The 20,215-nt window shown below is 45.9% G+C and overlaps 1 protein-coding gene and 1 long non-coding RNA gene across 5 annotated transcripts in view; both read left to right on the forward strand.

Annotated features, from left to right (window-relative positions):
* RNF216 (ring finger protein 216) overlaps positions 1-20,215 on the forward strand; it is an 84,959-nt gene that overhangs the window by 42,941 nt on the left and 21,803 nt on the right. The gene's annotated exons all lie outside the window — the stretch shown is intronic.
* On the forward strand, positions 9,376-13,939 carry LOC142416269 (uncharacterized). Its single transcript, XR_012777679.1, has 3 exons — positions 9,376-9,439; positions 11,318-11,468; positions 11,719-13,939. It is a non-coding gene; the product is annotated as an uncharacterized LOC142416269 (long non-coding RNA).

Here is a 20,215-nt window from a genome sequence, read left to right on the forward strand (position 1 = left end):
TATACAGCTTCAGCAGAGCCTCAGGTTAAAGTGCACCAGGAGCAGCTTGATTACTGGCCTTAAAGGTTTGGCTGTCGATGGGCAGGTACGGGCTGGTCTCTGCAGAAGTTCTTCTGGAGAGAGGAAACTTCAGTGTGTGTCATGGGTTGGGTGCCAGGTTACCATTGACCTCTGAAACATGAGTAATGGAGAAATGGGAACATGAAGTGGTGAGGCAGCAACTTTAGAGGGGGAAAGGGAAGGTGAAACAGAAATTCTCTTCTAACTTAGTAAAAATCACCTCTGTGTGTCATTCTTGCATATTATCTTCTAATTAACCATGACTGACTCACCCACCACTTCCACCTGAAAGGAATAATATGTTTTGAAGTATATAGTTTATAATCTCAGTAGGCCAGCATTTCTTCTTGTCCTTCTCCCTCCCCTTCCAGTGCCCCCCAAAATGCATTCTCTTATTGCTTTTAACCTTGAAGCCTCTTTTCTTCTGCTCTCTCTCTGTTACTACTCTTGCATTATTAATGGGACTGTAGCAATCCAGCCAGAACACTGACATTCCTAATTACTACTTGTAGCAGAGGAATGAGGAGCAAGATAGAAACTGGGTCAGGAAATGTTGTCATAATAAAATGATACCATCAGAACTGGGGAGCAGAACTCTTTGTACGAGCAGGTTTGCATTGGAAACGGCCTCCTTCACCTGGTAGCATACCTGTGCACGTTCACCATGCGTGTCCTCCTTGCCTATTTGCCACACGCAAGTGGGAAGACCATCTCGCACGCACAAAAAGGTTAATGGACCTGTAACTTCCAGGAGCAGAGGAATGGAGTGATATGTTGTGTTCTGCCTGGTAGCACTTCAAGCATCACAAAATTCATGTGCTCTTCGTTGCTGGCGCTGTAGTAGGAAGCCCCTTCCCTTGTTCGTGTCAAAGGCTGAGGAAGCATAAGTGGCTGCGTTTATTTTTGCATTCAGTGAGAGCCTGTCACGCTCGATGCGTTCAGATTGTCCTTGGTAGTACCAAGGGCATCCTATGGCAGCAAACAGCTCTCCCTGCTTTGTGTAAGAGAATATGGCTGCTATGAAATCAGAACAAGAACGTTATTTTGAGGATGCAGCAATTAACCTGTGAATACTGGGCTGCTGTAAGCATAAGGAATGGCCTGTTTCTGGTTAATGGAGCTGTGCCTCTTCACTCAATTGGGCAGAGCATCCGCTTGGGAATCTGGCATCCCTTGGAGGCCTTGCGTGAGCAGTTGTGTTGTCGCGTTAGCTTGCTCCTTGAGAGAGGGGCAAGTGTGAAAAGGGAGGTGTAATTTACTGGAAACTGTATCAACTCTTACGGTAAGTGACAGTTAGAGAAAGTAATATCTTTAAACAGATGCTGTCGTCTTTGAAATAGTTAAAACAGCTAAAATGCATAGGTCAGCAATAAAACACAAACACAAATTTGATCAGAGTGTGCTGGCAAAAGACTTGAAGTCCGTCTCCCAAAAAGATGCTTTAAAAGAAAAAAAGACAAACTGAAGACTAATCTCTCCCAGAGGTATAAATTTGCTTGCTAGTGATGAGGGGGCGAGAGCATGTCTCTGGGTGAAATGGCTGGCTCAAGGTGGCAGATTCCATAGAAGTCTCTTGGAGACAGGGGAAGGGACTGTGTGTTTCTTCCCTCTCTGTTGCTGGTCCCAGTATGCGTGACCGCCTGCACGTGCATCAGCTGGGTGACACTGCTTTTGGATGAATATGGGGAAGCATCAAAGCAATTTGTGCTCAGTCCCTGCTAGGCGGTCGTGCATCCAGATAAACTGGTAGCGTGCTTCATTTATATTCTCGACAAAGCCGGGAGGCCGGCATATGAGCAGCATGACTCCCTCGCAAGTCAGATGGTAACTTGCACAAAGCGAGCTGGATATTTAGGCTGGGCAGACTTGACAATATCCCCTTTCAAAGATTATCCTATAAACTGTCCTAGTTGCGCACCGCCTTTGGCGCCTGCCTGAGCCTTTTGTAAGGATGAACAGTATTTAAGAGAGGCTGGCTACTCTAATCTCTTCTCCGTGGGCTGAAAAATCTATCCTGCTGTAGCTAGCCAACTTTATTTCTCTAACTGATCATAATAAGTGTAGGGCTCTTAAATCCTGGCTCATATTTTATCCGTGGTGTTGGTAGGGCTGTCTGTTATCTCGAAGCGAGACCGGAGCAGAGCTGTGCTAGTGCAGCTTAGGGCATTTGAGGGAGAGCAGACATTCCCGTTAAGTGGGAGCTGATGATAGCAGTAATTTCTACCACATATTTAATAAAGCCATTGTGGAGTGGGAGAGGTCTAGAGTTTACAACCTCAGTATTCTTTTTTTTAAAAGGCAAGTACTGATTTGCCATTAAACCCAAGCATTGTCGGTAAGGCAAATGCTTTCTCGGTCCAAAATTTCATGTGCACGTATTTAATTAAAAGGCGACAGGGTTAATGAAGCTTGAGTGCATAAGGCTTCATTCCCTGAATTTAATTTTCTTTAATTGCTCCAGAGATTGAGATTCCCAGCTGTGGTTGTCCCCTAACATGTGAATTAAGGAACTGGAAAGGGACAATTTGAATTGTGTCATTTAGTGCCAGCTTCTTCCTCTTCTGCTGATTTTTCATCTCTTTGGTTGAAAGAGGATTAGATAAAAATGCTTTCTTAAGTCAGTGTTTGTGGTGGAATTGGCAAAGCTGTGAGCTGCTGACACTTCGGACACTGGGAACGAGGTGAAAAACAGGGAGTGTTTGTGCACATCATGTCACTCATCCCTAATGTATTACAGAAGATTGAGAGCAAATACAGTTTTTATTCTCTTCCCACCGCAATACCTGCCATCACATTCAGCATCAGTGGGGTTGGATGGACTAAATTGCCTGCCACAGCCCAAATCAAACCAGCCTTCATTAGCATGCAGTTTTAAAAAAAAAAGGTGTTTTGGGGGTGGATTTCTTGCTTGTTTACAGGGTGTTTGAATAGTGGTTCTAGTGCGTAAGACCTCTGTGAGAATCAAGGTCTTTTTGTGATCCTCTCATGTTAACTCTTGGGCGAGCTTATAGTCCAAGCTCTGCAAAGCTCTGTAAAAGGGTGAAAATCTAAAATGCAGCAAATCCATGTACCAGCGAAATGATCAGTGATGGAAATAGCCGATCATGTTCCTGACTTCGTTATAATAAAAACTTACGACCCTTGCTGAATGTCCCCGTATGTGGCACACTCTGTCTCTATTTGTGAGAGATGCTGTCAAATATTCCAAGGCTACTGATATGTTTCTATGTGTCCTCATGGGCTTGTTAGCAACTATAGCCTTGACTAGATGGTTAATAGAAAAGAAAACTTCCAGCAGCAATAGAAGACATCGGGTGTTAATTTAATGCACATCTAACATTGTAACAATGGGAGCAACGAGTGTTTTAGGGTTTTGCCACAGGTTTGACTCCTTTTGGAGGTCTTAGCTGTCAAAAATCCTTGGGAAAATATGTAGTAGCATCCCCTTGATCTGGTGGAGACTTGCCATAACCAGCCGGCATATGAGAACGATGAATCAGCAGCCCCTACGTGAAGAGGTGTTTCAGAGCTGTTAGGCTTTCCCAGTAAGAAGCTGGTGGCTGCTGGTAAGCTGTGGTGTATAAGGTGATGCCTGGTGGGATTGTTTGGGATGAGCTGTGCTTTGCTCTCAGGAAGGTATCCATCCTGTCCCCTCCCGTTGCTGCAGGGAGAGCCGCCCTGCAGGTACCCCTGCCCCGGCAGCGGAGCCGGAGGGGTGCGAGGGTGGGTTTGGCACCCAGCACCCTGGTGATACGCATTTGGAGAGGTGGCACAGTGAGAGGTGCCCTCCGCATGTGAGCTCTAACCTGCGTTAATCAGCCATATCCACTGAATCTGTGCATGAACATATGAATCCGTAAAACCATTGGGGTTAAAAAAATTTAATTCTTTTCTGGCATTCTTTAATTCTTCCTTATCTCCAATCAGCCTGTTCAGCTGGAGTTGGCACAAATACCTCTCTCAAGCTTGCACTTCTGGCCTGAAGGAAACCACCTTCTTTGCTACTACATAACACCTCTCCTGCACCTTGATGGTTTAAGCAACCTCTGTCCTGCCAAATAACTAATGGCCAGGTCGTCGTGCTGGGGGCCAGGAGGTCCAGGGCCTGGCCCGTGTGCGGCTGCTTCTCCCGCCGTGGGCTCGGGGAGCAGAGGTGACGCTTAAGTGGTCTCCATGCTGCTACCAGTGTAAACAGAGCAGATGTTTCCCTGAGCCGGGGGAGCATTAATGGAATGCATCGGCCCCGGCTGATGTAAAACATCGCTGCGAGTTTTGGGGATGAGGTCAGCGGTACTGAAAGCTGATGGGAGTTTAATGTCGAGTCTGCCTCTCTGAGCCCAGGGGTCAACAGAGAAAGCTGCGGCTAATGGAAACGCATGTACGCTTGTCATAAATCAGTGCCAAAATACTGAACAGGCATAGCTGCTGCTGGATCCTGCAGCCAGCAATGTTTCTGTAACCACCCATTAGCTATTTGGTGGCTGCTTTCCTTGCCGGGTGCTCGTAGTGTTAGTGTTTGACTTCAGAAGAGACAAACAGAGGCTGAAAACGGAGGGTTTGGGGGAAGCTTTACCTCCGTGCGCTGGGAAAGCCCTGCCTGCTTCACCGCCTTCTCCCCTGCGTTTGTGGGGTCCCATGGCTACTGCGTGCCACCCATTTAGAGAACAGCAGGAGGGCAGCTGGGATCTTGTTTTAAGCAAGTTGTCCTTCTGGTAAAAGGAGATGGATCGTGTTTCTGCCGCAAGGTTGCTAGGAAGTCTGGAGGCATGCAGGAAAGCGTCGAGAAGCAGGAGGCAAAGCAGGCTTGGCACTGCTTGGAGATCATATGGTTTTTCTAAAAACAAACAAATCTTGTAAAAAGTAGAGCAGCATTTTTCTAGACAATGAAAAGTCAGTTTGCTCTCCAGACCAACCAACATATTTCCCCGTAGAGCTGGACGCTGTAACGTACCATTTGCCAACAAGATAAGATGGTCGTATTTGTTCAGTGATTTATCTTCTGTGAAGCTAATCTGAAAGAATGCTTTATTGCTCTATTTATTTTTTCAAAAGAAGCTTCTTTGACCTCATTTTTTGTGTTGGGAGCATGCATGCCTTAAAGCTAAATCTCAAAGCCCAGTCAAAATTGGGGTCTGTCTTCAGGGTTGCTGCTTAAAACACAGTATCTGCGGGCTGTTAGTGGCAGAGATGCCATTCAGAAGCTGAGAGGTGAGCATCTCTCCCCAAGGCCTTTTCTGTATTGAAAAGCCTCACCACGATATCCAGCCTCATACAACCAACAAAGCCAGTCTGCAGCTAGAAGGGTTTTGTGTTGGTTTTTTTTGTTTTTTTGGTTTTTTTTTCCCTTTCTGGGTCCTCCTTAAAGGGCAGAGGTTAAAACAAAACAGATGCTCTTGGACGGTGTCTGTGCTCTGCTAAGAGGCAGTTGCTGTAAGAGGCCTTGGCTCCTGGCACGTGAAGCGAGGATGCTACCTCCTATTTACAAGCGGATGTCAGGTTTAATAAAAAAACAATCTGAAAGAGCCAGATGATCCCCCCCGAGTGGGGCGAGAGAGGAGTGTCGGTGGTGTTATTGCATTACCTCCATCCTAAAGTTTGTGTATGCAATTATCCATGTAAGTAAAACCCGAACGCGCCTCCTTACGGCACGTTCTCCCCAAACAAGGGAAAGGCTTGCAGCTATCAGAGTGGCCTGTGAAGAGAGGGATGGATCTTTCAGGTAGCTGGAAGCTGTGCCAGTTTGTGTGTTTGCTGGTAGCCTGCTACTATATTTAGGTTCTCTTGGCCTCCCAGAATGAACGCATTGAACCTTTCTAGATATGGAGATAGGCACAACACCAACCAGCTGCTCGCCTTTATAGTTGTTTTCAGCCTTGGTCCTTGCCGTTCCCGTGTTTGGGGTAGAGGATAGTTAGATGTGGTTACGTGAACAGGAGTTGTTTCTGGAGCCGTTCTGTCTGTAGATGAAACCTGGGGTATTTTTTAAGAAAAGCTGCTTTTCGGAGTATGTTTTTATCCTGTGACTGTAACGCTTTGTGGTGTGTTTCAGATGTGCAGAGCGAACAGCGGGCACTTTGCAGCAGTCGTTAGGACGCTTTTCCAGTTTTGTACCACAAACAAGCACGCACGTACTTTCAGAGGCTTTGTTTTACTGTAAGAGATCCCTGTCTTGAATAATTCTGACCTACCCATGTAATTAAATGAAGCATTTTTTTTCCTCCTGGAACTTTATTCTGGTTGCAGCTGTTGTACAAGCTATAGATTTCTAGATTTGTGTCAGAAAACCGTGACTTCAGACCACTGGGATTTTTGTGGGTGGGTGAAAGTGATAACAGATTAATGAGTTGTACTTAGCATCTCCATCTGCCAGACTAAACCATGTTCTGCATAGGAGATTTAACACAGCTGTTTTGAGCTGGTCCTCTAAAAGCAAAGCACCCTTTACCTAGTCAAAGCTGACCTGTGATCTAAAAAAAAAAAAAAGCATTGCTCTTTCGAAAGGCAGTGCCCACTATATATTTGCTTTCCTTTTCCTGATCCAAGCACTGTGGTGAACTCAAAGCGTGCAAATGAGGAAAAGTGATGATATGGAGAAATGCAGGTGATCCGCTAAGGACCAGGTACAAGCCCCTGGTCGTAATTTGAACTCTTACGTATTGCTGCAACACTTGCAATTGCCTTCCTTTTGCTTTACCTCCATAAGTAGATAAGTTAAAAGGTGTAGTATAAAATCAGTTATCTCGGTCCCAATGTGGGCGACTCGTACCAGAGGAAAATGACTGGCAAGCAATAGCTGTGCATGGCCGTATGCGTAAATGTGTACGTGCTTTCTCAAATTGCGCTTGGCTCAAATCTGTCGCTGCGAGGGGCAGCCTTAAAATCCAGCTGCGAGCAGAGCCAGGGTGAGGAATGAGATGACCCGATCAGGCAAAAGCTGCTGTGCATTAGCTGTAGCTGTTAGCTTTTCTGTTCCCTCCTGTGAGCTCTGAAAGTTAAATGAGAATGAAGTAGCTGCTAAATAAGAGACGTTACCCTTCGCCTGCATCCGTTTACATGTAGCAAGTTGCCATGGCTAAGACACCGATCAATTATTGTTATTTTGAAATTGAGGATTATTCTCCAGCTTTTTTTTTGTAGAAAAGGGTGTCTGTCATCTCCAGTGTCCAGAAAGTATCTGCAGAAGCAAGTGTTGATGTTAATGTGCGTGTTGTGCGTTTGCCCGCACATACACACTCCCCTGCCATTCCTGTATGCCTTTTCTCTAATTTTTTTCATTGCCTGCGAGACTGAATAAACAGCCCTGACCCTGAGGAGCCCAAAGGCGCTGGGGAGTTGGAGGGTGTGGGGGAAAGGCTGGCTTGGCTGATTTGGCTATGTAAAATGGAAAGGTATTTACTCAATGCATTGGGTGGACTGTTCTTGTATGTAATGAGTTGTGCAACTGCACAGCTGTACCAAAACAGACCGAGGTCCTCTGACTTGTCTCCCACATGGACTTGTTACAACTCCTTGTCAGGAAGATGCAAAATTCCCATGATCTGTTTGCATGTGTTACTCCAGATTGCTTTCTGCTCGGAGTGCCTCTCTCTTTTGAGTATCAGTGGGCCTTCTTGCTGCTTTCTGTGGGCTTGGTGATAGATGCTGTCCTAAAAATTTGGACAGGATAGTTCCTCTGAAGTACCTCACATCACCATGGAGAAGTGAAAGGAAGCCATGCAATTACCAGGAAAGCTGCTGTGGTCCTTGGACTTGCATGCTGGGGCCTGTAAAGTCAGAGAAGGATCCTATTTTCTTTATATTATGGCGTTAGTGACACCAAGTGTTTTGTTCTGATTCTTAGTCAAGAATGACAGGAAGCTAGAAGACCCTTAGGAAAAGTTTAAAAGTATTCTCTGCAGTCTAGAAATCCTGCCTTACGGTAAGATGTTAAAGCTAACTCTTTAAAGAGAAATGTTATGAGATCACTTGGTAAGTCTGTAAATGTACACCTTCAGAAATGTGTGTAACATCTTAAATGTAACAGATAAGATAGTATTAAAGGTCTAAAAGGCAAAGCTGGTTGAAAACCCATGCTTTGAGTCAGCCTGGAGCTTTTGGATCAAGTTGGGTGTCTTGATTGAGAAGGAGGAAGGGAGATTTTAGACTTAATTGTAAATGGAATTTTTGATATAGGCAATAGATGCTTTTATAGGACTCCCTACTTTAATGGTCACTACTTTTGGCTTCATTCTGGGTTGCAGTCTATTGCTTTAATATCATTACAATCTGTAGCCCCACCATTTCAAGCTGTGATTCAGCTGGATTGTCCAGGCTAAGCCAGACTAGGTGTGAACAGACGTGGCTGGCTGACAGCCAAGGAGCTGAAGAACCGCAAGAAGCGGTAGCCTGGATTCAATAGGTAATGTGCTCCCGGGGATTGTGTGCTGTGTTAATTAGCACTACCAGGGGAGAGACAACCTTGGAACATGTGTGATTCAAAGGCCACAGGACAGACTCAAAGAAGAAAAATTTAGAGAGCCATTAGACAAAGTACCACTGATGGTGCAGAGAGCAGCATGCAGGAGCAGCATGCCTGCCCTGTCCATAGGATCAGGTCTAGAGGGACTTCTAGTGTAAGATACCATACTAGGTCACACTAATTTTGCTGGTGGAGAAAACTAACACCATCTTCATATTCAGAAGTAAGAGATCTGTATGGAAAAAGGCTGTAGGTAATCAGTGCATCTAAAACTCCGCTTTTAGCCTGAACTCTGCAAAACAGCCGTCATTTTGGCACGGTGGTTTGTTAAACGGCCATTGTTCCAGGCTGAAGGGAGTTGTTTCTGTACGTATATACTGAGAGAAATCTTACGCTATAAACTAGGGTTCCTCGATTTCTCCTGCTATGGAACCGATGCACGTGGATGTGGGCGTGCGGGAAGGTCCTGCTCTGGGTTCTTCTCTGCGTGTTTCTGTCTGTGACTCCACTTAGCGTTGAATACAGATGTTTATGCATATGCTTAGAAAAGGCTGGTCTGGAAATAAACTCCTCTTTGCAGCACTCCACCTCCTGCTTCATATTTTAAGACTCTTTATTCTTTCATAGTAATTTTCCAAGTGGATTAGCACAGGTCACCAAAGCATCCACATCAGTAAAATACAGTGAGATGTTACTGTCATCTCCTGAAACACTCCAGCACTCCACCCCATTGCTTATCAACCCGCACTCCAGTAATCCTAATAGCTATGTCATAGCAAGATTAACAGAAAATCCAGGCAAATATTTATGGTTCCCTTCAAGGTACGTATTAATCCGAGAATGCGAAGTGGGGTAGATGCATTACGAGGAGAGCTTGGAAACCTTGCTCACGTGGGCTGAGAAGGGATTCTGCCAGGCTGGGTAAGCTGCTGCTGCTGGCTTGGGGAAGAGGTGTGGGGCAGCCGATGCCACTGCTGTGCCTGTGAGCGTGCAGGGGGGGATGCAGGGGCTGGGCAGCCTCTGTGGGTAGCATCCCCCAGGTAGGGATGGGGAGAGGAGCAGCTGCAGCTCACAAAGGAAAAAGGGGGGGGACAAGAACCAGTGTCTCAGTTGCCCCCAGTGCTATAGCAGCATCATACAGCAACTCAGTGATGAGAGTAAAGGAGAAGAAACACTAAGGCAAAGCAAAGGAGAAGCAGCCTGAGGCTGGAAGAAAGAGGCAAAAGAGCTATACAGCAAGGTGGCATCTAATAAATGCCTGGGCAGGCAGTATTGGATGGGAGGTGATAGTTTTAATCATGGAGAAGACTGCTTCTTTTTTGTCAGTGGGGCTGTGCAGGTTTCTGCAGTTTGGGGAGTGATGTGAGGGGGCTAACGGGGCATGGCTTCCTCCCCCAGAGTAGAGCTGGTCCCAGGGTGATCAGGTGCCAAACTCCAGTCTAGCTAATGATGAGGGTACTCTCCTAGCTTTAAAATCCCTGTGCTCATAAAAAGATCTAAACTAAGATTTTAATAGCAGCATGCCACCACTGACCAGAACCATGTACTCGGGAGCTGCTGTGGAGGAAGACCTAGTGAGGAGTGTGGTAAAGTCCGGCAGAAACCAGACTCTGAAGGGGAGAGCTGGAAAAGAAGGAGACTCTGACTGTAGCTCTAAACTCCAGGAGATACTTGTAATGTCGGTAGTCAAAGAATGCTTTGTGCCTGGCAAGACTGTGGTAATTGCTAATGCTTATAAATATCACCCCCTCTTTCCCAGAGGAGGGGGGGACACGACACCAGGATTCCTTGTAGTTTGTGTGGGTTTGGGGAGTGGTTTTATTCTGAATCAGCTGCAGAGCTGTGACACCAGAGGGAGCAAGTGAGCCTGAAATAGTTGCTTTCAACAAAAAGCAGCAGCAAATAATCACAGCCTTTGCAAGAGGTAAATTAAAACCATCTCCAGCCTGGGAAACATGCACAGCTCAGCATCTTTCCTCCATAAATATTTCCTTGCTGCTGAATCTTTGTAACCCCTTCAGTGCCTAGCAGCCATGTTCTTCCTGGCAAGCTGCCTCCTCACCCTGTGCTCCCTGAGTGCTGGGCAGAGATTTTTTTGACCTGTCTATAACTGAGCTCTGTGGCTCTGTTGGACCTTACTGGCCTGGAGAAGTGAAGAAGGGATTGGTATGAAACCAGTCTGGCCTTCCTGCATGGCACTGGACAGCCTGACATCCCTGTGGAGCGGTTGTTGGTACTGGAGCAGTAGATTTAGTAATTTCCTTAGCACCCCTCATGCATTTCTACAGCTAAAGCAACACTTTAGCTTTGGAGGAGGTTGGTCTTGGTGTCTTCTGTCACCCCCTTTAAACATGGGGGTTGTCCAGTCTTTGCACGTTCATCGGGAGCAGTCAAGTAGCTGGAAGTGTGGGGTTTTAACGTTTGTGTTATCAAGGCTCAGTCCCAGCCAGATGATGTTCTTTCCCACCCTATCTCAATGGCATTGCATCCTTGTCTGCACAGAGATACTATGAGGCATACGTGGGATTTTGCTCCAAGGAAGCTGAGAGCAAGCTGCCGTAAGAGGGCTCCAGAGCCCTGTTCTTGAGTACGCTCCTTTGTGGAGCGATCTTCCCCTTTTTATTTACCAGCATGTCCAAGCTGCCTTAGCAAAACTCTTACACCTGCTCTAAATATTATTTTTTTCTTCTTGTTTTGCTCAGACTGGTTATGAACCTGGTCTCTTTGTTTTAACCAGTATAGATGTACATGCTACAAAAATGCCTTGTACTAATAAAGCTTATTTCTTTGTCTCAATAGAGAAATTTGACTTAGTAAGACTCCCTCCCTTCTACTGTTGTGACTATACCCCGTAGCAGGAGCTGTGTCGGTACAGCTGCAGGGAGAGGAGGCCTGAGACCACTTTGAGAGGCGCCGTTCATCTGTATGCAGCGTGCTGTGTGCCTGTCTGGTAACGAACACAATGAGCCTCGGGGATGGGGTTTGGGGCAGGGGAGGGAGTTGTGTTGCTGTGACAATACAAATTGCAATGGATGACTCTTCAGATAAAAGCATCACGTTTTTCAAAGGAGGAAAAAAAAAAAAGTAGTGTAAAATAATAGTAGTTGAAATACGGTGGGAATTCTAGCTTCAAGTAGATGTGGCTTGCTAGAAAAACGTGGGGCTGTAGGTGTTAATTCTGGAAATGTTCTTCCCCTTAGGGTGTTGAGGGAGCATTAAGAAGATCATGCAAGAGCCAGGCATCCTATGAGTAAGCGTCCAGCAAGTTTTCTATGCAAATATTTGGACATGCAGTAATGAGTTCCAGTGATAGCTGACTGCTGACTCGTACCATGGGAGATACTGGGAGAGTAGGGACTGCGCACTGATAGCATGCTTACCAGTGAAGATACAGCTGCCAGTCCGGTACATCAGGCGCAGTGCAGATGGCTAACTATTTATGTTTCTCTTGTGCCTAGAGCAGATTCCTCCGTGTTACACTGTCTGGGGGAAAGTAAATGTCCCCTGGAAGCCAGAAGCAGTGAGGATGACAGTGAAGTCCAAGTGAAGGCAAGACAGTGAAGTCCAGTAGACCTAGTCCTGCTCTAGGGGCTTTTTAGGAATCTCCTTGTTGATCCTGTTTAGGTGGAACACTTCTAACCCTGCTGTGAATCCCTGCTAGAGATTGGTTTTGTTTTCAAGCATGGCCAGTGTAAGATCTGTTTCTACTTTGATCTGGCACCTAACTGTAAGCTTGTCCCTTTTTAACATAGACTCCAAAGACCAGATTAAAACAGGCTTTTTTAAACTGTTGTTCTCCCAAAATTGTTCGCAAGGAGAAACTAAACTTAGCCAGTTGCCTGTAATTCAAGATGTGTGATGGTTGCACTGGTGAGGCAGCCTGTTGTGTCTTGTTAAGCACAAATAGAAATTCCAAGGAAGGATGGGATAATTAGAAGCAATCCAGTGATCCTTGTGACTGTATAAAAATAACAGGACTTTTTAAGGATGACTTATTTTTAGCAGCCTCATGTCAAAAAAGTCCTGTGATGCTTTGCATCTGAAAACAGGTACAACACCTCATTTTACTGCTTTTTTTTTTTCTTTTTTTCCTCTGAGTATGTGTGCTGAGGCTCTTACTTCATAAAATAAATTGGCTTTGGAAGTTGTTGGGGCAGCTAACGTAGCCCACTGGCTTGCTTACAAAGGGACATCAGCAGCAGGTTTAGGAGTGGGACCCACAACCGGCCAAACACTTAGTGGGTGGTGAAGATCTGATTTAAGAAGAATGTGTTTTGAACAATGCACCCAAAGAAACCTTGCAGCCTGAAGCTGTCTGATGTCTATCTGATCCATATTTAATTTTGGTGGTTTATTGTGTCTCGGGGAGACTAACTTTCTTCTGTTTGCCTGTCCTGTAACGAGGCTGTTCCGTAAGACAAGGTGTTTTTCAGGCTTGTTCTGAAAAGAAGGGAGAGGTTCCAGATTGGTGGCCAAAACCAAAAAGTGACGTTTTTGTGGGTTTTCTGTTATAGTATATCCTCTTTGGAAAGTCAGGTAGTAGTGTTTATATATATATTTTTAAAAAAAGCGGGATCGGGGTGAGGGTTGAGGGTCTCAACAGCTGCTCACTGTGGCTGCCAGGCAGCATCTAACACACCAAACCATTTCACAAAGGTGCTCGGTTGTAGTGTGTGTGTGCGTGCGTTACCAAAAGTTAAGCTTATGCGCCTGAACAAGGCTAAACAAAATTCAAGATAAACACTGGAAGTGCTTTTGGGTGCTGTGCAGGGGGGACTTTTGCTGGAGAGCAATTGGTGATGTTTGGGAGTTACACGGAGTGAAGCAGCTTGTCCTAAGGTCTGGCATGGGACAGAGCAATATTTCCTTCGGTATAAAGGGGAAGGTTGCAGATCTTGTAGCGTTGTCTGGCTCCCTTCTTGCTCAAAGTCTTCTGGTTTGAGAGGCTGATGCTGGGGAGGAGGGATGCACCACAAGTCTCGTGCGTGTGGGAAGCACAGTGGGGAAGAAACTCGGAGACATAGTGAGTATGAAACGATGATGCTTTCACTTTCTCCAAAATGCCTTTTCAAGATAAAGCTCCAACTAGGTAGTTTTCTCAGTAATAGCAACCTCCTCCCAAAAAACTACACTAGATGATGTCTTGGGATCTTAACGTGCCCTATGAGCATTACGCTGACTTTCCTCCCCAGATGCCGTTGTGCAGACATCATCTCCCTTAATAAGACTTGACAAACTGAAGCTCGGCTTCGTTTTTAATTCTGGAGTCGTAATCAGTTTTGTGGTTTCCACCCAACACTGCTGCATTGTTTTATGTGATTCTGAAAGTGAAACTAGTGCCACACAAAAAAATGAAATTCTCCTGTCAGCTTTTGCTGTCGATGCATCTGAAATGCAGGGTGTACAGCACTGATGGCAATCGGTGAGTGATTTTAAGTGCAGGGCCGTTTGGCCTTCATCTTTCCGTAAGTGGGTTTAACTATGCCTGTGTTTAATGGTGTAAAGGTAAGAGAATACTTTTGCATTTTAAAATAAAAAAAGGCATAAAAGCAAAGCTACTGTTCCTGAATAAAATCGCTTCTGACTGCTCTTATTTTTGGATTGAGCGTGTCTGCATTTAAGCTCAGGAATTCGGAATAGTATCCGATGGAAGAAACTTAGGGGTTTGTTAAGCAAACATAAACATGCACTAACTAAAAGGGCAAATGCATTCCTGATTTAAATGAAACTCTCAGCTTGTTTAACATAGTTTTCCAGCAGATGCGTAACTCGGGTTGTGTGGAAAGGAGTATGTTGGGTCACCTGGTAAAACGGTGGATGGTGCATATGAGGTGCCCTCGCAGAGGCTTCCCGGACCACGCACGGGAGCCCAGGGCAGAGCTCCCCAAACACTGCCCGACTCTGCCTGTTTGCTGCTGTCTTTTTTTTGTTTCCCTCCTCTTTTGTCTTCCCTTAAAATGAGACATCTGTGCTCCTCCACGGTCTGGTGTCGTTGCCCATGTGCATCCCTGACGGAAGCAGGAGAAAAACCCTTTAATCCTTATGGGGGGGACGGTGGTGGCCTCTGGTGTTTCCGGAGTTTTAAGGAAGTCGCTGAAGTTCCTCCTCGTTGACTCCCCTCTGCAGAAATGTGACAGATGGGTCTTTTCCTTTTATGGCCAATAATGCTGGTTTCTCTTTGCAATAAAATCCTGGGTCAGAAGTGGAAGCGAGAAGTCGGGCAGGGGAAGGGGGCTGGTCTTACCAGCTCCCCATGGGTGGGGATGTGATTTGCGACATAGTAAATTCTAGGCTAAAATAAACCCAGTTACAACATCTACCCGGAGGTGCTGGTTTTGTTTGCTTGAGGGGTGCCTTAGGTTTTCAGTCCTGTTGCTTAAGACAGCAATTAGGAATTGTGACTCTCCTTAATTTCATGGGGAGTAGTTGATCTGGCCCAAACCCAGGATGGTTTTCAGATAGTCTGATTGAGTCTAGATAACTCTGATTAAATCTAGGTAACCACAGGAAGACAATACCCACTTCTTTTTGACAATCACCTTTAGTCCTTCATGCCAAGCCAAATGTCTTGGTCTCTTACAGGGATGTCTCGGAATAGTTTTCTCCCTGGACCCTAAAGAGGCATTTTCTACAGCATTTAATGTGGTCTTTGTGCCTGACACTTGGCACTGGCTTCACTCATTAGCTGAGAAGAGGTAATGTCCCTCTAGGTGGTAATTGCGGATGGTGTTGGTAAGCCAAAAGCCAGCATTGTCAGCCAGTAATGTCTTTTACAAATCATGCGTGGCTGCAAATGGTTCGATGAATTTGAACCTTAAAAGTATTTTTCTAATAAAGTGAATCTCCTGTTTCTTGCTACAAAGTGCTTCATATCCTGTTTCGCGATGTTAATGCAAATGGATTGTTTGGCAATCAGTTAAATTGCTCGATTTTTAAGTGGTACAGTTCGTGTTTCTTCCCTGCAAAACCTGTTGGCTGCCGCTTTAGTTCTGGTTCTTATTCAGCACTTGAGCTCTGAAATTGGGGGCGGGGGGGGGGGGATAACTGGTTAAGAGAGTCTGTTGTGATGTTCCCGGACTGTCCATGAGCCTCCTTTGCTTCCAGTAGTCGCTGACCGGAACAAAATGGTTCATTTATGGGCTCCCCCGTTCTTTCCTCTGGCAGGCAGCTGAAAGACCACGGTCCAACTGGTTGTTATTTCCCGACTTGAAGAAATGAGTCAGAGATTTGAAGTGAGAGTGGTGGACGTGGGCTCGCACAACCATCTCAGTACATTACGCATCTCGTGTTTAATTCCAGCCGCCCCTCGCTAGATCACCGCTTCCAGTAGCGCGTGTACAGTTGGGGCTTCTCTTTCGGAGAAGGGTGTTTTGAAGATCTCTGTTCCTTGGTGGTTGACTGTAGGAAGGGCAGCGGGGTTTGCTGCCATGGAAAGCTTCTTCCCCGGGGTTACTAACTGGTGTCAGCAGGAGCTAAACGCTTCCCCACGTGTTGGGGAAGCAGTTTGGGAATGGTTTTCAGTAGCATCCGCATATTCTTCAACTCTTTAATGATGGTGTGTTTGTGATCAAACTTTTTTTTTCCTTCCTCTCCTTGTCTTTACAATAGAGGTCCCGGGAAAATGAGAACAGGATCTGTAAGCCGCTCTGGGGCTGGGGAAATGGCCGAAACCAGGCCTGTTTCTAAATACTTCACTTGTGCTGCCAAAATTGTTGATTTAATCTTTCGGTATCCCACACTCTGCATTTTTGTCTGTGGTTCGTAGGCCTCTGAGGGTATCGTACTTAATCCTTTCAGAGGAACTGCATGTACAGCATAACTTAATAATCCACCCTTTTGATAAGGTAACCCCCAAAGCACCAGTCTTGATCCTTACCTACATTCAGCCATACCAAAGCACTCCCTACGTGCAGTTCTTTTTAATTTTTTCTTACTGTTTGGGTGTAGAAGGAGGGAGATGGTCTGTGTGCAGTAAAGGTGACCAGTGGTCTTGCACCAGGAGCAGCATTCCTCGATGGCCCGGGGTGGTAGGATGGCTTTTCTTCTCCTGAACCGGCCAGGATTCTCCCCTCAAAACTGAACTGATGTCAGCGATACAACATGAAATATTCCAGTTTGTTTTGCCGTTGTGGTTGGGTCATGGCAGAAATGACTGTTGCTACTTGGGAATGAGTGCTGGGTCTCAAACAGATCCCTGGAGATGAGGTGCCTTGTGCCTCTCTTTTTCTTTTTTTTTTTTTTTTTTTTTGCTTTTGCAGAAAATGGCCTTGCAACATCTCTGGTTTGTAGACAAGTCATGCCATGCAAATAGTTGAACAGTGTGCTTAATTGAACTTGTGTGCTCTACTAAAGCAGGGGGAGAAGAGGGGAACCGATCTTTCTGATCAGTGTTTGTAAGCGTAACAGAAAGGGAACTGCTTGCCTTGGGATTTCACAATGCCAAGGGTTGCAGCGTGCTCTTCTCGTCTCACTTGTCTTGCAATGGGCTGTCTTCTGCACGGCGCTGGGACCTCACAAATGTTTCAGGGTCCAAGGTGTTTTTGGTCTCATTTTCCCTGCCTCTTGCCGGGCCTCACGTGATTGTGCAGAAGTGAGTCTGTCTTGCTGGATCACCAGCTTTTGTTTCAGAGCTGGTGCAGGTGGAGAGGCTTCCCTTGGAATTGCTAACTCAGTTTAGCTTCGATGTCCACAGATCCGAGGTGGTCTTCCTCTTATTCCAAAGTGTTTCCAAGTCCCAGATGTTTCTGTGAATATTTAAAAAAAAAAAGTTAATTGAAAGGGATTATATGACTTAAATGAAAATTAAATTACAGATTAAACAACTCTTCTAATTAGAAGACAACTGTGCCCTGGGTTACCCTTGTTTGGCAGGATATTGCAGCACCACTGTTATTAACCTGCCCGTCCTCCCTCAGGAGTTAAGGCGGCTGATCGGCTTTGGTCAAGATTAGACGGGTCTGGGGGTAAGCAGGCACTTTGCACACTAGCCTCGGATCGCTCTATCCCCTCTGCCATGCTCCTTGGCGGGGGTTTGCGGGGTGTGCACTGGGCATTCCTCTGTTATTTCAAAACCTTAAGGCTGGTATGGTCCTGCCTGCGAAATACCCCTATTCATTCACACGGTGCTGGTGCAGTGACCTACGGGGACGTGACAGCATACAAGGGCTGAAGCTGGTGTTTTCCCCAATTGCAAGGTATGCTTTAGGTAAGAGACGCTCTTGATCGCTGCAGCCTCTGCCCGATGGTTTTGGACGTCACTTTTCTCGCTGCCTTTCCTTCCCAGTGTCCCCCTGCTCCCTGCAGCCCTGGGCAGGCATGGTGCATCTACCGAAGCTGTGGGGCCTAACAGCCTTAGCAGGGCTTGAAAAACCACCCCCAAATTGCAGTTTTGAGGCCTGTTTGCCACCTCTGCATCAAACAGAAACCCAGGCCCAGTTGGAGTTAGGCTGAGCTCACGGGTGCTTTAGGTACGGGAAGGAATGGAAACGCCATCTGCGGGCTCTGAAAGAGGAATCAGTGAGTTGCCAGCACATCTATTTCCCTGATTAGTTTTCAGTACCTTACTGTGCTTTATTTTGCTGCATACTCGCTTGCTATCTTTTTGTTTTTTTTTTTTTATTATTTTGAACAGGCGTCTGAATAGCTTTTGTGATGCTGGAGGAAATGCGGTGAAATCCAGTGTGTGTCTGCACTGGAACTTCAGGTGTAAACTCTTCCATCACGCTGCACTTCTCGGTGGTTTTGGCTTTTTAAAATCTCGCGCAGAGCTCTTTCTCACCAGGACGTTTCAGCAGGCTGCTGGTACGGGCCATCGGCTTTGGTTTTACCACTAGCTTATTTTAGCGTAGCAAATGAGCTGCAGATGACTCACTGTCACATTGGCGAATTTGGAAGATGGAGGTTAGCAGTTCAGAGGGCCGTTTCCAGTTTATCTGCCGTAAATACTATAGCTATAAATACTGTAGTTACAAGGCTGGCTGCTGCGGCTTGTGCGCTGTGTGGCTCGGTGCAGGGGCTGCAAAGCTGTCCTCTTACCGTCTGCACACAGCTCTTGTCAGGAGCAGCAGGTAAGAGGTAACTCTGTACCACGTAGGCGTTAAAACAAATCATCTGAACTTCCGAGATTTTTAGGAGGTCAGGTATCACTTTGCTTTCATTTTTCTTTATCCTTGCTAGTTCCCCAACATTTTTTATTTATTTGTGTTTTACTATGGACAGTATAGAGCCAGGAGCGCCTTACTTTTGGAGTTTGCCCTCGTTTGGGTTTAATTTCCCTGGCAAAGGAAGCTGTACTTGCCCAGTTTCTGAGGGTGTATTTGTACCTAGACTAAAGCGATTTACCAGCATAGCTTCTCCGCTCAGACCTGGAGTGTTAACTTCTGCTCTAGGTAGAGAGTACAGTTAAAAAGGCTCTAAATTGGAAATGAAGTGTGTTAATGCTGCTAAATTACCATCAAAATTGCCATATTGCAGAGACTCATTAAAAGTGGTCGTAGGTGTGTTACATAAACCTGGGTCTCCACGCAACTGTTGATGGAGGAGAGGACATCTGTAACAGAGTTCCTCGTGTGATCCTTTCATAATACAATAAAATCTGGGAGACGATGGGGAGAGAGAACCACGAGAAAAATAGGACAGGGCTGGAGGAGGCTTTCTCCAGTTTCTGCCACCGAAAGCCCTGGGTAGGGATTTGTCTGGGGCGGGGTGACGGGGGGGCATTTGTTTATCATGTGGTGGTGTAAGAGGGAAGTTTCAAAATTAACTTCAGTAATTGTTCCTCCTCTCAGTCTTACAATGCATCGTTAGCAGGTACCTCTGCAAATAAGATACCTTGCTTTTGTTACACCTTAACCTTCTTGATGTTGTTGGGTGCAACCCCTTGAGTAATCTTCCAGAGTTATCCTTTAAAAATCAGATTGCTTGTCTTGAAATCTAAATCTGTTCCTCTCCTAAGGTCTCTATTGTTTCCACCAGTTCCACAGTTGCTGCCGCTGTTGTTTAGCCCTGCTAGATTTCATCAGTTAAGAGTTCCAGCTCTTGGAAGCAGCGTCCCTTTTTGTGTGAGGTTGTGCGTAGGATTAAATGGATAACCTCTTAGATCTCCTCTGCTGAATGGGGTAAGGCAATCTGCACCGGGGGGAGAGGCAAGAGGGTCAGCTGCTGAGTGCTTTGAACTCGTCTGCTAGTATTTAATTATTTACCTTGGCTGGGAAGGCATATAGCAATCAGTCCAACAGATCTAAAAACTGTGGTTAACTACTACAGATGTGTTTCCAGTAGCATGTACTGAATTTCTCTTAACTTTCTGTCCTGGGAAGGAGCAGTATGACCTCAGGTATACTGATGTAGACATCTTCGGTGTGAGGTGACAGACTATATTTAACCTGCCTTTATAAAGTGACCAAGCGATGGTTTCCTCTACCTGCAGTGCAGGCTGACTCAGGCTGGTGGGTGACCACCTCTGGGTGGGTCACAAAGCCAGTCCACGCTGGCCATATCCAAACTTCCCGGTGGGCTGAGCTGGAGAGATGCTGTGTGCAACACCAGTCTGCTCAGGGCAGGGGACTAGCTTCTGAAAAGTGTTATTTGGGGGGGGGAGCGAGCTTATCCTTATGAGAAACACTTGTTTCCCAGTTTAGGAGAAGGGATCCTGGTGAGATGAATGTGTGATGCAAATACTCCAGTGCTCCTTTACGC

This window comes from Mycteria americana, chromosome 12, assembly GCF_035582795.1.
Source record: "Mycteria americana isolate JAX WOST 10 ecotype Jacksonville Zoo and Gardens chromosome 12, USCA_MyAme_1.0, whole genome shotgun sequence".
NCBI classification, from domain to species: Eukaryota; Metazoa; Chordata; class Aves; order Ciconiiformes; family Ciconiidae; genus Mycteria; species Mycteria americana.